Genomic DNA, 17,971 nt, shown 5'->3' on the forward strand with positions numbered 1-17,971 from the left:
TGGTTTCCATCCGCACCTTACAATCATTATAGACATTCACCTTTTGACAGCTAGATTCTTCATGTTGGGCTTTGGTGCCAATCCAAATATCAGTAAATTATAAGGAAACAAATTAATTATCAGGTACTGGGGAGTCTGAACATTGCCCAAAGGTATACATTGTGAACTAAATAAGAGAAGGCTAAAATTCTTATTATACAATTAGAGCTTGTCTGGTTTTTATTTGCAACAACATAGCTCTTGCACCAGGGGACTGTGGGCAGTTCTGCAGCTGGAAACACAGCCAGAGCTCTGCGATGGATCTTTCTGCACTCTGGGCATGTCTCCTGCTCTACCAAAGGATGACATCAGGGAACCGCCTCAGCACTGAATCAAAGCTTTCATAGTGGGCACTGCACTTTACATTTTAGCAGTTACTATAAACAAGCTAAGTCAGACTCTCTACATTAACATCCAAGGCTGATAGATAACCCTATAAAGTGAAACCTCCTTAGTGATGGGCACTACCCTCTCTGCCATCCACAGAGCATCATAGCTTTTCATACAGGGCTGTATTTTTGACCACATATAAGAAGACAAAACAAGTAAGCTGATGGGACCTGGGAAACTTGCTTTGCTCCCTCTTTCTCAGGTTATCTTTCATTAACCATGACAAATATTTAAATTAAAGCAAACCCTGCAGATGTTGGGGAATTTTTAATTCATTGACAAGATACACTGCCTCAGGACCTCTTTCATATCCATTATAAACAGAAAGCCATAGCACTGCAAAACTAAAATCAGTGCCGACAGTCCAGCTCTTGCCTTCTTTAAAGAAGTTGCCAAAATGTGCAAAAATTTAAACATTCAGAAAGATAACACACTGCTTACTCAATGCACCTCATCTGTAATTTACAGATTGTTATTGCTGGCATCACTTGAACACTCCATACTTACTTAAAAAATGTGTCCCTTTCCTAAAGCTTTAGACAGATCATCTAATTTCCTTAACATTCCATCTACTCAGTCCAGCCAGTAGCACTCAGTCGAATGCTCTTACTGAAGCAGAACAAAATATGTTCTTGTTCTATCAGAAATGGGAGACTGCTGAGTCCAGAACTGAAACGTAAAGGTGCAGGCAGGGGCTAATGCATTTGTCATCACTTAGATTTCTGGGTGAACTCTTCTTTAAATGCATAATTGTATTTCTGAGCATGGGAGATATGCAAAAGCAAGCAAGGAGTTAGCTACATCAGCTCTGGCCAACACCACCAGATACTTTCCTCCCTCCTTTGACTATGAAAAAATGTGATACTTCATGTAAAAGTAAAATTAAAAATATTTCAATTTGGAAATTCCCTAGTATGTCTTATGTCAATTGTGGCTCAAACCTCTCATGCACCCCATTTTCCTTTGCATACCTTACTCCTTCTCTGAGTCACATTTTCCAGTGCAGTGGACCTTTTAACCAGAAGGATATTCAACTTCCTCCACACCAAAAAAACCCTCTGAGCAGCCTTCTGAAAGCAGACATCTTTCACAAAAAAAACCAAATTAAATTGGAAAATAGTCCCACTTAAAAAGTGAGCAAGAAAACAAAAACCCATAAAAGTCCATGAACAAGCCCTGTCTTGAGGGGGAATGACCCTGCACTGAGTTGAGGGTGTGATCAAGCTGCGATGCCCTTCGGGACTGGAAATCTTCCAAAGGGATTAAGAGATCTTTAAACATAATTCCCTCTACATCTAAAGCCAAAATTTGAACTTAGGTCTTCGGAAGTGAAACTCTAGTCTATTCACCCCAGCAGCCTCATGTTAAGGCACCACGTGAAGCATTTTACTTTTCAGGCTAAGGCTTTCCATGCCTGTTGATGGAGAGCTGCAATGTGGATGGTGCCGTGCGGAGGAGCTGGGAGGTCTTTTGAAGAGGCAGTTAGCAACAAGCTAACACGTGCTGATACTTGCACAGTGTGTGAGGGTGAAAATGCAGGTAACGTGAATAGTGTATGAGCCCACGCACATAGGAGGGGCCGTGAGTTAATGAGGCACAAACAGTGTAGCTGCCTGCTTGCAGTGCCCTGCAGCAAAGTTACCCACCCAGAAGCACCTATCGCAGCTGGCAAGGCTTTTGGGTCCCTTGAAGGATTCCTGCTCAGCTGCCAATTTTCCTCCCCAGGAAATACATAGATAGCTGGTGTGCGTTTGATCACACAACAGAAATATCTTGCTATTGACATATGTGGGTCGAGTCCCCTGACTGGGGAGGAAGATGGTGTATGTGAATCTAAATAGCAGATGAAGTATATAAATTCACGCATGATTCATATGTGCTTTCCTCCATGTGATGTGCAGGGCTCATGGTTTTTGTTTGTGCCTTACCTGGCCTTGTGAGAGGCTGCATAGGTCAGTTTGGGAAAGCTCTTGGGATCCTTAGCTTCAAAGGAAGGAAAGAAGAAAAATCTCCAACAGACCTGAGATTCTGTAAAGCTGCTGGATCCATCTGAAGTAAAGCACAGAAAGCACACCTTGGAACACTGAATATGGCATTTTTCTTCCATTATTTCTGAAAAGGCTAATTAATGTCTTTGCATGTGCTGCAGAAATCTGTGAGACCAATCTATCTTTCAGGAATATCACAGGGACTGGGAGACTGGTGACATACAATCAAAAAAAAAAAAAAAAAATCAGCTTTCCATTCAGTTCACATCTGTATGGTTCCCACTGCTAGAACCAAGATGGTTTGTTTGGGGTTTTTTTTCCCCTTTGATTTTAATAATGATGCAGAAAATGAAAACTCTCTTGGAGCACACTCTCTCCAAGACAGAGTGACAGACACCATGACTCCTCTTCCCTACAACAGCCTTTTGGGGCCACATCATCTCTGACCGTTCAAGAGCACAGCTTTAATGACAGTGTACACAACTTGACAAGTAACAAGTACGAGATGGTGAAGGAATTTTCTTCTCTCTTTTTTGTTTTTTTTTTCCCTTTTAGTTAGCTCTGTATCTATATAAACAAGTTGTATCACTGACTTTGCCAGCAGATGAGCTTTTCCATCTGGGAACAATATTCCATTTAAACCAAGCAGTTGGAAAATCCTTGCAAGAGGCAGGCAAAACTAGCATTAACACATCATTCTTAAATGTACTATTTTTAAAAAGGCTCAAAGAGAGGGGGGGAGAGAGAGAGAGAGGGCTAAGGGACTGACATGGGCCATGGGCTTTCAGTGAGAGTATCATAGTTTATTCCCAGTCTGGACAATTTCTGTAGCTAAAACTGAGGACCTGGGCTCCCAATTCCCTTCTCCCCGTCCCCCAGGGAAAGGGAAATGAGAGGGAAAGACCTGCATGTTGGACAACAAAACTAAAGCCGTTTTAATGAAATAACAATAATAATAATGAAGAAAATACTATTAGTAGGGAATTAATAAAATATAAGAAAATACACCTCCACCTCTCAATGACCATATATCACCACAGATGCTGCAGGATAGGTATAGGGAAGGATCCAGGGCCAGGAGGGAGCTGGACTCAGGAACTGAATTCAGGAATGCACGAATTCAGGATCACAGGCAAAAAAAAAAAAAAAAAAAAGACGAGGTCCTGCAGGATGTTAGCCAGCAAAGAAGAGAATGATGCCCCTATGATTACTCAGTTTTATACAGAGTCTGATGTATATGGGATAGAACACTCTGTTGGTCACCTTTCCTGTCAGCTCCTCCCTGCAGGTGCAACACTTTTTCATCCTTTTGACTTACAGCATTCTATCAGCTCAGGATGGCCTTGGCTTCTACAGGAATAAGTATAAACAATGGCCTTTCTATACACCAATGCCCCATGTTATCACTTTTAGAGAGAAACATTGTCTAAAAATCACGCAGTTAACTTTCGGAAAATGAAGCCACTGAGAGAAGACTTAGCTGAAGTTAGATAACTGATTCTACTTTAGCTCAAACCAGAATGAAAGGAAATCTGTTGCCATTTTCCTGAAGTGACAGAAACCCTGACTTTGCCCTGGCGTGGCTTGAAGCTGGGAGGAACTGGATGAGCAAAACAAAATAATCTAGCACAGTCACGTACTGCTCTCCTTCGTATTTCAAGAAAGATGCTCCCGGAGCTGCCTTGTGGGGCAACTCTGCTGCTTCCCAGCAACCAGTACCTGGCACGTATTGGAGCAAGGGGTGCAGAAGAAAGGGACAGTGCTTGACCTACCCCCACCCAAGGTTCCCACACCAGCTGCACGGGAGAAGCAAAGCTGAGCGTTATTCTCCTCATTTCTTTTGCAGGAGCACAGTGGGCAGGCGAGCAGCCTGCCCCACATGAGGGAGGGAAGATCTCTTACTCCAGCATTGCAGGAGTCAGTGCTCCTCGCTGTACTGTGAGAGGATAGGGGGTGTGGAATTGTGCCTCTAGCCTTTCTCCAAAAGCAAACGCTTTTCTTAATCAGTTCAGTGTAACAATGAAGCTTTCCACTCAGGCAGAACAGGAGACCTTTCAGATACACTCAAAGCTAAGCATCTTCCTCAGATTTATTGCTGCAGAATGGCACCACAAACTACAAGCAAACCCACAGTTTTTTTCAATTGGTGCTGGGAAGCCCTTACCTCAGTGCATCACCACCGGAGCTTTACAAACCCTATGAAAATCATTCTCTCTTGTTTCTTAACAATGATGTGAAGCCATGGCATAAGGCAATCAGTAACTGACCGCGCATATCAAGCTTCAATATGTAACTTGTGTGATGTATTCTGACAAGTTTCCATAGATTTTTTTTTTTTTTTTAATTGATGCTTAAACTCACTGCAGTGTCCTTAGGCACATAGATGCAGCAGTCCCCAGAGGGATTTCGTGACATACCGCAAGATCTCTGAGACAGTCATGGGCTACCTTGGGCTGACCACAGAAACGGGAATACACAGGAAGGTTACAAGGTCATTCACAAGCCAATAATCAGGTTTCTTTACCCGTTTTCCAGCATAACCTGACTAAATAATTTCATCTTGTTAGAAGTACCTTGATACAAATATCTATTACAAAATTTTCAGTTGAGATAAACTTCTAGAAAAGTTCAGCAAAAAACTTCATGTGAATTGAGTCGATGTCTGGAGGATAGGAGGGAAGGGGTATTCAGATTTTCCTGCCAATTCTTTGTATTAATTCAGCAAAACAATTGCTCTTTACTTTCAGCCAATATATAAGTTCTTTGTGTGTTTCTGTTGTGGGGGCAGACTGAAATTTCTTAATTTCAGTGATTCAACACATCTTTGTCAACAAGAGGTTTCAGCCTAGACAAAAACTAAAATAAAGCATACCAAATAAAAAAAAACATGGACATATAATTGTTATTTCCCAAAAGCTTCTTTCAATAACAGCTTCTCAGAAAACTACCTAAACATTAATGCTGCTGCCTCTCAGGGAAACTAATTATAACTCACAAAAAGGAAAAAAAAAAAATCCTACATGTCTAACTGAATATGTAAAGCCTAATTATGTCATTAAAACTATCAACATTTCTGATGGCAAAGGAATCACAAGGCAAGAATGGATGTGTTGACACCATCAGGCTCCCATCAGATTATTCACAATAAAAACGCAGCCGTCACCAAAAGAATCTAATCCTTGTGTGTTTCCAGTGATATGGCTCATATGTGCGTGCTGGTATTTTTGAGCCCTAGCAGAGCTGAAAGTGTCAGCAATTCATTGTTTACTGTCTGGACTGAATTGACTCTTCGAGCTCCTTAATGATACACAGACGGCCAATGCTTCATCTACCGAGGCATGTTGATCGCCATCCAAGTAAGTGTAAGCTTTCACATAGCTGTAAAGAAGGATCCTCCTCACACAGTCCAAGGAACTGTTCACAAAGGCTCTATTTATCAGCCCAGCTCCATTTTAGTTGCGTGGGCATAGCAAAACAATCACCCTTTTAAGAAAAACTAAGTCCTGGAATCAAAGAAAGCCAGTGGGTGCTGTGAGGAACACAGGCAGCAGAGGGTAGATATGCTTTCTGGCCGTAATTTATCATGAAGCAGAGTTGTTACCTCTATAAGTGCAATTGCACAGCCCTAAAGAAATCATGAGAGCATATTTTTTTAATAAATTCAGTCATTCCCTAGTCTAACCTGGCTAACAAAGAGATGATAAAACAAATTCTTCTGTGAGCAGCTGAGCTAAGAAAACTCAGTTGTCTATGGATTTCAGTTATATATCCCCACACTACTGCTGAAATTAGCCTACTACAAACCCACTGTCCCGTCCCTGTTACACCTTTGGGCTTACTTTGCACCCCTCAAGCCCTCCTCCCCATCACAATATTCTCAGGTTTTCTGATGCTTTCTCATCCTTTAAAAACAGTCATATCCTTGAAAAATTCAGTGCATGATACCTTTTAGGTATCCCTTGCTTGTTGCCATCACCTATTCAGCACAGTGGTCTTGCTTATTTTTGTTTCCCTTCAGATACCCTGCTGTTCCCCTCCGACTCCTTGCAAGTGTCCAGTGACTGGTCCAGTCCTCTGACTCACACAAAATCTTTACTTTTCCATTGCTTTGAGGCAAACAAGAAACAGCCAGTTTAAAACTACTCACACAACAACAGGGCAGATGGGTTTTGTACATTGGGGCAAACAGAAAGTGCAGCGGATGGATGATCTCAGCTTTACCTTGAGGGGACATCAATCAAGCCTTTGGAAAATTTCCACCAGTCTTCATGAAATTCATAAAAATGGTAATGTCTTTGAGATGCTTTCCTTTCTTTCCAGATTGGCTGAAATTTGCTGACAGTTTGAAAGTTACGCAGAGGAGCAGGGGGGAACCAACAGATGGACAGGCAGCCACTGCGACTGTAAAGGCCTCATTTCCCTAGAAAACCAGACTAAAAATAGAAGAAAAATACAGTGGCTGACAGATTTAATTAACATGAACATACAAGGCTTTTAGTCCACTAACCTTCTTGCTAGTCTAACTATCGCATGAGAGGTTTGGTTGCCTTTTCAGATAGAAAATAACTCAGTGGTGTAGTGTTCTGGCTGCAAAGAGTCCCAAAGACTCTGAATTCCTAAGTGAAAGAACCTGTTACCCGCTGCTTCTTGGCTTTATCCAAGAGCTGCCTCTAACACGCAGAAATCTCTTAAACTTGTCTTGTGGGTTTTTTATCCTTCTCTCTGTTTATTTGTATTTAACTTGGAAGAACTGCAGATTGGATAAGGATAGTAAGACTCACATTTGAAACAATGCATTATGTATTAAGGATATAAATCAAAGACATGATGTCAGTGGAAACGCTCTCATTAAATTCAATCAGTTTGAAGTGTCATTTAATAGAGCTTTGAAACTCTTGGTGAGAAAGTATCAGAACACCTCATGTGGCTGAGGTTTTCCAGGCAGCTTAGCTGGGCCACCCTTTGTGGGCTGAATGCTAACAAAGTAAGATACACTCAGCACAATGCAGTGCCTTGCAGGAACACTAACCTGAAGGAATCCCTCCAGTAATTTAGCTATTAGGGCTGTTTCTAGCATTAGAGCAGACAGTGGTGCCTTCACTTCCAAGAGATACAGTCTAAAAATGGACTATGCCCTGATATCACAAATATTAATAAAAATCCCCCTTTGCTCAGCCTTTGGGATTAAAGTTCCTATGTTTATCCATTTAGCCTAGGCAGTAGCTAAGATCTCTGTCTGAATGCTACCCTTGGATTTTTAACACCTTGACCACAGATCAGATACCTTTTTCTTCAGTAATTCACAGAATCACAGAACAACCAGGTTGGAAGAGACCCACCGGATCATCGAGTCCAACCGTTCCCATCAAACACTAAACCATATCCCTCAGCACCTCATCCACCCGTGCCTTAAACACCTCCAGGGAAGGTGACTCAACCACCTCCCTGGGCAGCCTGTTCCAGTGCCCAATGACCCTTTCTGTGAAGAATTTTTTCCTAACGTCTAGCCTAAACTTCCCCTGGAGGAGCTTGAGGCCATTCCCTCTTGTCCTGTCCCCTGTCACTTGAGAGAAGAGGCCATCACCCTCCTCTCTACAACCTCCTTTCAGGTAGTTGTAGAGAGCAATGAGGTCTCCCCTCAGCCTCCTCTTCTCCAGGCTAAACAACCCCAGCTCTCTCAGCTGTTCCTCATAAGGCCTGTTCTCCAGCCCCTTCACCAGCTTCATCACTCTTCTCTGGACTCATTCCAGAGCCTCAACATCCTTCTTGTGGTGAGGGGCCCAGAACTGAACACAGGATTCGAGGAGCGGTCTCACCAGTGCCGAGTACAGAGGGAGGATAACCTCCCTGGACCTGCTGGTCACGCCATTTCTGATCCAAGCCAAGATGCCATTGGCCTTCTTGGCCACCTGGGCACACTGCTGGCTCATATTCAGTCGGCTATCAACCAACACGCCCAGGTCCCTCTCCTCCAGGCAGCTTTCTAGACAGACTTCTCCCAGTCTGTAGCACTGCATAGGGTTGTTGTGCCCCAAGTGCAGGACCCGGCATTTGGCCTTGTTAAACCTCATGCCATTGGACTCTGCCCAGCGGTCCAGCCTGTTCAGATCCCTTTGCAGAGCCTCCCTACCCTCCAGCAGATCGACACTTCCACCCAGCTTAGTGTCGTCCGCAAACTTGCTCAGGGTGCACTCGATGCCTTCATCCAGGTCATTGATGAAGACATTGAACAGGGCTGGACCCAGCACTGAGCCCTGGGGAACCCCACTTGTCACTGGCCTCCAGCTGTATTTTACACCATTTCCCACCACTCTCTGGGCCCGGCCATCCAACCAGTTTTCCACCCAGGAGAGTGTGCGCCTGTCCAGGCCAGAGGCTGACAGTTTCTCAAGCAGAACGCTGTGAGAAACTGTGTCAAAGGCTTTGCTGAAGTCCAGGAAGACCACATCCACAGCCTTTCCCTCATCCAGCAGCCGAGTCACTTTGTCATAGAAGGCAATCAGGTTAGTTTGGCAAGACCTGCCTTTTGGGAAACCATGTTGACTGGGCCTGATCACCCAGTTCTCTTGCATGTGCTTCATGATAGCACTCAAGATCACCTGCTCCATGACTTTCCCTGGCACTGAGGTCAGACAGACAGGCCTGTAGTTTCCTGGGTCCTCCCTGCGGCCCTTTTTGTAGATGGGCACAACATCAGCCAGCCTCCAGTCCAGTGGGACTTCCCCAGTCTTCCAGGACTGTTGGAAGAGATTCAACACAATCATTAAGACACTCCCTTGTCTATTAAATGACCCACTAGAGAAACCCTTTCAAGTGAAGTGGAATTTACTCAACGGAAAAAGACAGTACAAGTCCCATCTAAAACTCACCTGAACAAGCCCAACTCTCTCAGCCTGTCCTTGTATGGGAGGCACTCCAGCCCTCGGATCATCTATATAGCCCTCCTCTGGACCCGTTCCAACAGCTCCATATCCTTCTTACTTTGAGGATTCCAGAACTGGACACAGTACTCCAGACGAGATCTCACAACAGAGGAATAGAGGGACAGAATCACCTCCCTCGACCTGCTGGCCATGCTACGTTTGATGCAGCCCAGGAGGGGTGAGGAGAGCGGTTATCGGTGAAGACTGAGGCAAAGAAGTTGTTAAGTACCTCAGTCTTTTCCTCATCTGTTGATACGTGATCACCATTCCCAACCATCAGTGGGGGTACATTCTCTTTGGCCTTCCTCTTTTGATTGACGTACCTGTAGAAGCCCTTCTTGTTAGTCTTTATGTCTCTTGCCAAGTTCAGCTCCAGCTGCGCCTTGGCCTTCCTGACCCCATCCCTACACAACCAAGCATCGTCCCTATACACATCCCAGGTTCCTTGTTCCTGCTTGCACTGCCTGGACAGTTCCCTCTTCTTCTTTAGTTTAACCAGCAGGTCTTGACTCAGCCACGCCGCTCCCTTCCCTTTCCTACCCGATTTTCTGTATATGAGGACTGATCTTTCTTGCATTTTATGGAAAGCATCCTTAAATATTTTCCAGCTCTGTTCTGCTCCCTAGTCTCGGAGAACTGTGCCCCAGGGGGTCCTACTGAGTAATTCCTTGAAGAGCTGGAAATCTGCTTTCCTGAAATTTAATGCCCTGACTACACTCCTCACCTGTCCCATATCCCTCTGGACCTTGATCACTGCAGCCCAGGCTGCCGCTGATCCTAATGTCACTGATGAGTTCGCTTGTATTGGTGGCCATCAGGTCCAGTGTTGCATCTCCTCAGACGGAGGTATCTATCAGCTGGACTAAGAAGTCATCTTCAATGCACTCCAGGAGTCTCTTGGATTGCCCGCAGCTTGCCATGTCACTTTTTCAGCATATATCGAGGTGGTTGAAGTCCCGAGTAGGATGAGAACTTGCGAGCATGAAGCCTCCTGTAGCTGGAGGAAGAAGACTTCATCAGTTGGCTCTCCTTGATCAGGTGGCCTGTAGTATACACCAACCACAAGGTTCCCGTTGGTTCTTCTGTCTTTAATTTTGACCCACAAGCTTTCAACCTGTTCGTGGCTACTCTTCAATGATAGTTCTTCACATTCTATCCCTTTCTTGAGATAGAGGGCAACACGTCCACCCCTCCTTCCCAGTCTGTCCCTTCTGAACAGCTTGTAGCCATTGACAGCCACAAATTTATCTCCTCAGCTGACTGGAGAGAGTATGGGGAGTTCTCTGTCAAGTGAGGTATGCCTGCCTGTTGGGTCTGAGACAGGGAGCATAAGGTGTTATTCCAGTGGTCAATCTCCCTCTCACACTTCCTCACGGTCCGCAGCCTGCTCACCTTCTCCCCGAGTTCTGTGACCAAGTGTAAGTGTTCCTCCACCTGAGCACAGGTGAACTCCCCACTGGTGTCTGATACCAGTGCAAGGGGCACATGCCTTGCAGCCCGGCATCTGGATGGCACCGTGCACCCTCTGGGGCTTTGTCTGGGAGGCTGCATGAGTCCTGGCTGGTACAAAGCTTGGAGCAGCCTTCATTTTTTGTCAATTGGCCACCATGGTTCTCTGGTCCTTCTGGCTGAGCTCCAGCAACCTCCCTGCTTGTCCTGCCTGCATGAACTGCCACACAAACTGCAGTGCCCCAATTTTCTGACATGCACCAAACTTGTTCACAGCACTTCAGTCACTGGCAGTCCCCAGGGGCTGTTCAAACCACCCGCAGCTGCTTCTGGGACTGCCCCCTGCCAGCCACCACATGGCACCTGTTGCTTCCAGGAGTCAGGAGCCACCCGCCACTCCCTCCCTCCAGGATTTCTTGGGCTTCCCCACTCAGGTAACAGCCTTTTAGCTTGGATCTAGCGCCCGGCCACAGCACTAACCATCCCTGGTGCCAATTCTCACTAAAGTCAACTGAAAAGCTGAGGGAGAAGGTGACATAGAGGGAAAAGAGACATTTGAAGAGTGGGCAAGCGGACACTGGATGAATATTTCACTAGAAACCTCATGACACTTCTCCTTGATGAATGCTCAGACCACCTCCACCGGAAATACTGTAAGATGAGGTAGCCTCCAACTTTTAATGACTTTTACGTCAAATCCCAGGTAATGCCAGCAGCACTACAAAGCCCCTTTGAAAGCCTCACTGATGCAGAAATTTTCATCTCACAGGAGAGCCAGGAGCAGGAGTTCCTGAGGAACCAGGCCAAAAGTGGTTTCCTCCTAAACAGTAGTAATATCAGAAAGTCTCCTGGACCTCAGAGAAAAACAAGTGGGCCAAGGACCTGGTCACTGGACTGCACTGGTCCATGGAATGCTGCTCAGGTTATGAATCATGGAAACAAGTCAGTCATATCCTGTTATGAGAGCACTGTTTATTTTTCTCTCTCCTTCAGCCCTGAACCTCTGTGCTGTGCCTGCCACCGAGTCTGCCAGCTGCGGAGGTTGTAAGGTGGACGCTTGTCAACAGGAACTGAACTATAATCACCGATTCATTTCACAGCGGCTCCTGAAGAAGCCACCAGTTGGCAACCATTTCAGAGAGCAGCCAGGAACCTGGGGGGCAAAATATTTTCCAGACTCTGGCTTTTTCTGTTGATGGGAATACAAAGGAAGAGAATGTACAATTCTGATTTGGTAATCTCTCCACAGCCACTGGCCTTACCGAGAGCTAAAAGCCTGGCCACAGACAGCAGCTGAGGAAAACCAAGCTCCCGATCTGGTACACACCACATCTGAGGTAATTTCGGTATGAAAAATCATTTGATAGAGAAATCTAGTTCTGCCACCATGTCAGACTAAGATTGTATCATAGACTCTGGAGCAACAAACTTACTAATTTTGAGCCCAGGAATTTTGTAGGTCATTTTTTGGTTGAAGACAATAAGACAGTAACAAGCATAGTATTTAAATTGCATGATGCAAGGAAAGAACTGTAGACCCTACTTGTGATGTTCATCTCATGCTCCTTAAACAAAGATTAAATGTGGAAGCCTTGGCTAATTTAAGCACAGTAGGAACTTCACCAGTGCCTTCCACGGGAGGAAAATTTCATTGTACAGCTATGGTAGTATCATCCCAGCCACTGCTATTTTACAGGATGCCAGCAGACCTAACATGGGTGATAATAGTTTTCCAAGAGTGCCCTTATTAAAAGTGACACTATGGCTTGTCCAGACAACACAACTGTGCAAAGGTTAACTTGAAAGGAATGATACTGAAGATCCCAGTGCCTCTCAGTTAGAAGATACAATCAAAAAATATATACCAAGGTTGTGTCCTCATTGCTGCAGGACAATGGGAAGGCAGATATTTAAGGGACTCGTCTTTCCTTGACAAGATCTTCTTTAAAAACTGCTTTTAATGTTTAAAAAGTTCTCTTTTGTGAAATTAGCCATTTAGAGCAGAAAAGTACTAGGACTTGTACAAGTAAGCATGCCCTGTCAAAAGCAACCTTTAGGTTAACTCATACACACAGTAGAGAGCTGAGTAAGGCCAGAGTTTCTGCAAGGAAATAGCTGTACAAGATACCCCCTCTGAAACACATCAAGATCCAGTCTTCCTGCCCTGGACATAATTTTCTCTGACCTTAGCGGGACTGAGCCCACAGGGTATACACCTTGCAAAGCCTTTCTGCTCCCCTTGCACCACAGAGGAGGATCAGCCCTGGATCCAGGTGTTCAGGGACCTCCTGTGAGGGCTGTGGCTTCCCATGGGACCCAGGGTGCCAGCAGGCAGACAAGTAGCATAGCAAACTTAGCAAAATATGACATTTGTATCAAACCAGAACAACCTTGCCCCCACCAGCCAATTTCACAGGCATTTTATAGAGCAACTTTTGTCTTTTTTTCAGTGTCACTGTCAAAGTATCACCCTGATGTTTTCCGCTTGAAGCCTGGCTCAGCAAAATTCTCCTTTGGGAGATATAGATATACCAGTGCTCTGGGGATCCTCTGCCCTTCTCAGGGAGAGACCATAACACAAGTACAGTCGATGAAGTGGTGAAATTAAGAAGAGTGTCGTTTATCCTACATGTTCTGGAGAATGCTCTTGACCACAAGCTGAGGCTAAGCAGCAGCTTCTAAAATTGAAGGAATCAGGAACAGCAACTTTATGCATGCTGTCTGCTTTCTCAGGCCAGCTAAGTTTTGTAACGCTGTCAGCAGAGCAGCAGCAGTTTTCTAGCACTGTCTGTATCACAACAAAAAGCCCCAGTGTCCTTTGCCAGGTCATCCTCAAGTCCACCAGACGAGCTGGCGCAGGATGGTGTGCAGCACTTCCATTCCCCAAGCGCTGTGCACCATCCGGCTTTTCCCAAATTCAGAGGCCTGACCCCATGTGGGCTGCAGCAATCCTGACAGTATTTACAAGGCTGACTAAAGTTCAGTTTCATCCAACATCTCTGCTAGTGCTACAGACCTAAAATCATCCACCCCGACAAGAAACCTTCTGCTTCCCATTCCACTGGAAGCAGTGTTCCCTCATCTTACAGTCTTGGTGAAGTTATGTTTTATTTATAGCATCCATTTCTCAAAATGTGTGTTACTATGAAAAAAATCCTCAGTTACTCCAGATTTACAGCAGTATTTCCTTCATCTCAGTACGTGCTTCATCTAAGAGAAGAGAGTGAATATGAAAAGCTCTGGATCTCCTTGTACTGTTAATATAGTTGAAGAATTTGACAGGTGAAAAAATAGTACCTGTCTAAGTGGCTTTACAAGTAAAAAAAAAAACCTCCCTCAAACAAATTACAAGCATAGTTGTTATTAGAAAAAAATGAATACAGTTTCCCTGTTAAGGAGCTGTAGAACAACTTTATAAACTGTCTGGGGCCATATGACAGCAACCTACTTACAAACCAGCAATACCCTCTGATGTGTAGCAGATAAGACAAACATTAGGTAAAGAATCAACATCTCCCTCTAAGAATTTATGTATTCAGTCAGAAAGTGTTTATGTACCAGGCCTGTTAGGAAAACGCTAATTTTTTTAAAACATACTCTGATGAAAGCTTAGTGCTAAATAACCCCAAAGCCTATAAAGCTGCATTTCACTCTCTGTTTTGCCTTGGTGAAGTCTCATCACTCAGTTTGCACAATGTAGATGGATAATATAGATAAATGAGGAAATAGGGAAAAGTTAGAAAAAACCTAGGATGAGAAAGATATTTATGCCAGCTGGCTCTGTCATTCCCTAGAAATAAGGAAGCAGCAGCACTCCATGAACAGTAATGATAACAAGACCCCAAGTCCTTCTTGCTTTTGCTGTGTGCTTCAGAAAGTTGTCATTGTCTTTAACAAACAGCTCAAAAATATTTAAATAAAATCTGCTCTAAAAACTATCCACTTTTCTACATCAGCTATGTAGTATAACTAGCCTACGTTTAGTACTTTCCTCATAAGGATCTCCCTGGAAGATGGGCAAGTGAAATTAGACGTGTTTCACGGATACCTGAAACTACAGGGATGCTTCCCTGTGACCCTGCTAAAATAACTTCTACCACGCTTCTTGCAGGGGAAGTGATAAGTGATCATTGTTACAGCACAGGACTTTGTCTTTATAAAGGGGTGTTTCATGAAAGTCATACGGACACCATGCTGATACCATAGCTAAGAGTCCTCATTCTTCACTTTCTTCTCTAATTTGAAGTAATCCACAGCAAATTATACATCCTAGACAGTTTCCACTGTGCTTGTAATTATCATTTCAAGCATGCAAATAACTGACACAGATTCAGGAAGGGGCTGAATGGTGCAGTGAAAGGAAGGCTCATGCTACTCAGAACAGGCAAGAACCATCTTCATAAGTATCATCAGCTCAAGGTGACACAAAGTCAATGCCTCATCTGCCACAAATATAGATTCAACAGAAGTTTAGGAAGAGTGCATAGGTCTCAACATATGCCCCAGCACAAGTTCCAGGCACAACTCTAACATCCTTCTAGATTTTAAGAAGCAGGGCTGCTGCCTCTTCTAAGTGATGTAGGACAAGCCATTCTGGAATTACCCGGGAGGCAGGCTGCTGCATACTGAGCTACAACAGGCAAGAACTTAATGGTACTAACTGGTCCAAAAAAAGGAAAACGCAAAAGATACAAATCAAAGATCAGTGACAGCTTTGGAAATCAGCTAGTTCATTGCATCCTGCCAGCCCAAAAATCTGTATCACCTCAAACCCCGAGGAACTGTCAAAGTCATTATTGAATAACTAAGGAAAATAAAGTATTGACTTCAAGTTCTTTGTGCTCATAAATCCCAGGTTTCATTTTCCAAGCTGCAATAGTTTCCTTGCTTATGCGCATGTAATACCTCAGGAAGCCTTTGCCCACCAGTGTGCTCATATCAGTGATCATTCTGGCAGCCATACACAGTACCCTTGTTATATAAAAATTCTTTTGTCAAAAAATAATTATTTCCTTTACTATCATGTCCATTCTTTGGAAAAAAAAAATTAACCAAAACAACTATGTTCCCGTTCATTTTGTTCATTCTGGTCTTCATACACATTTCTGGCACCAACTCACAAAATTAATAGATGATAACAAATCACTTAAAATTCAGGATTGCATGAACTCTAGTGCAAATCTTGGGCCCAAAGGCTGAAGTATTACTCCAGAAAAAATGTCCTGGCTTCTGCTACTAGTTTGAACCACAGCCTACAGCATGAAGATGGCAACATTAGCAGTGGAGATTTGGACAAAATTTATTTTTGAGGAAGCACAGATGTAATCTTGTTAAAGCAAACAGATCTTCTTTTATTGATGAAAAATCTAATCTGAATCTAATTCAGTCCACTTGGAAGTCTAGATAAGCATCTGGTATATATCAGTGATTCCTTCGACTTCAGTAGGATTATAATGCTCAAGGCCAGTTGAAGATCTCGCCCATTACTGAGGAATATTTACTTATTTTAATTTAAAGATGGCAAATACTGTTAGCTTTAAGTTTCCAGCCAAAGACAGAGGGGAGCTGAACAAAAAATACTTTTTCTAAACAATGTAAGAAAGAAAATGAGACATTATTTCATCACTCCCTGAAACATTCAGTTCAAACTAAAATTAAAAGACTTAGACTTACAAATATTTTAACTTTTCTTAGAAAAAAACCCAAACAAGCAAGGAGGCAGGTAGGGGAATGGAGAAGGGGCATAAATGTCTGTGCTTAATAGTACTGTGTCAAAATGGAAAGGCAAAGTTGTGCTTTGAAAACACTGACATTAACTATTTCATTTAGGGAACAACAGGGGAAACTTCTTTTTAAAGAACAACAGGGCAAGTAGTTCTACTCTACATGATGTGTAATTTTTCAAAAACTCATTTTCAGACTCAATACGAACTGGCCAGGGGGGCAGAAATGTGTCCTTTCAAGCAGTAGCTAGTTTGTACTTTTCATGACAACAGGAACAGCAGCAAGGGAACATCACAATCTCATCATCTCAGCTGCTCCACTTTCAGAGTCTGTCCCATACTTCTGATTCCATTGTAGCACGAAATAGGCTTATAGAAAGATAACATTAGCAAATGTAGGAACTTAGAGAGAATCTGGTTTCCCAGCTGAACTGTGGTTGATAAAGACACAAGAGATACACCCATTCATGTTACACAGGAGTGTGCATGCTTAGCTGTTGTGTTCATCTCCTATGTCACTAGCTGTGGCAACAGATACGTGCACACACTGCTCCAAATGCAGCCACAGGACACAGGAACCTTGGCACAGTGATGTGCAGCTGGCACTAAGTGTGTAGCTCAGTCTCCAGACTAAGTTACCTGGAGGTATGGGTCCAACCAGCATCAAAACACAGACTCCCTGCAGTTCAGCAGCATCAGGAATATACTGATTATGAGTCCATTATGAGCTAGAGGCTATCGAAAACCTTTTACCAGTTGGGAGGGGCCTGAATGCCTGCTCTTTCATCTGTTTCTAAGGCCTGACAGCCAGAGGTAAGGTGCTGCTTCTGAGCAAAGAGGCCTTTGAAAATCTCAGCTGTTAAAATCACAGCCATTCCCAGTCCAGCCTACCTGTGCTGTGCTCTTCAGCTTCTGCTCTCTCCTCTCCCCTGTGCTACAGCAGACATGGTTCATCGCACTCATCTTCTTTCCCTCCCTCACCATGCACCTCCTCAGGCCACGGCCAGATGTTTCTGCAAAACCGACGTCTGCTGGCTCCGCAGTTCCCCTCTTTCCTTGCTTCTTGCCCATATCAACTCACATCCAAAGTACAGGATGTCCCTCTATATCACACTCAATGTATTTTATGAATATAAAAAAAACAAACCCAAAAATTTGGATAAAACAATCCCTTCCCCCCGCCAGAAACTGACATGGATTCCCTGGAAGCACTGTAAGGTCCTGCCTATAGGTAAAAAATACCCAGTGCCCAAATCAATTTTGGGTGCTCCTTGGTACTGGCTTGACAAAAGTTTCACTCAACCAAAATAACGTTTCTTTTGCTACATGGTACATAGGCTGATGGCAATTGGAAGGATACTCATACCAGGGACTGTGCAGACTTTGGATGTGTGTGGCCCTTAAAAACAGCTGAATTCGGCAGACACAAACCCTCAAGTACAATAGCAGCTTGGCACTG

Source organism: Phaenicophaeus curvirostris, chromosome 2 (assembly GCF_032191515.1).
Source record: "Phaenicophaeus curvirostris isolate KB17595 chromosome 2, BPBGC_Pcur_1.0, whole genome shotgun sequence".
Lineage (NCBI taxonomy): Eukaryota > Metazoa > Chordata > Aves > Cuculiformes > Cuculidae > Phaenicophaeus > Phaenicophaeus curvirostris.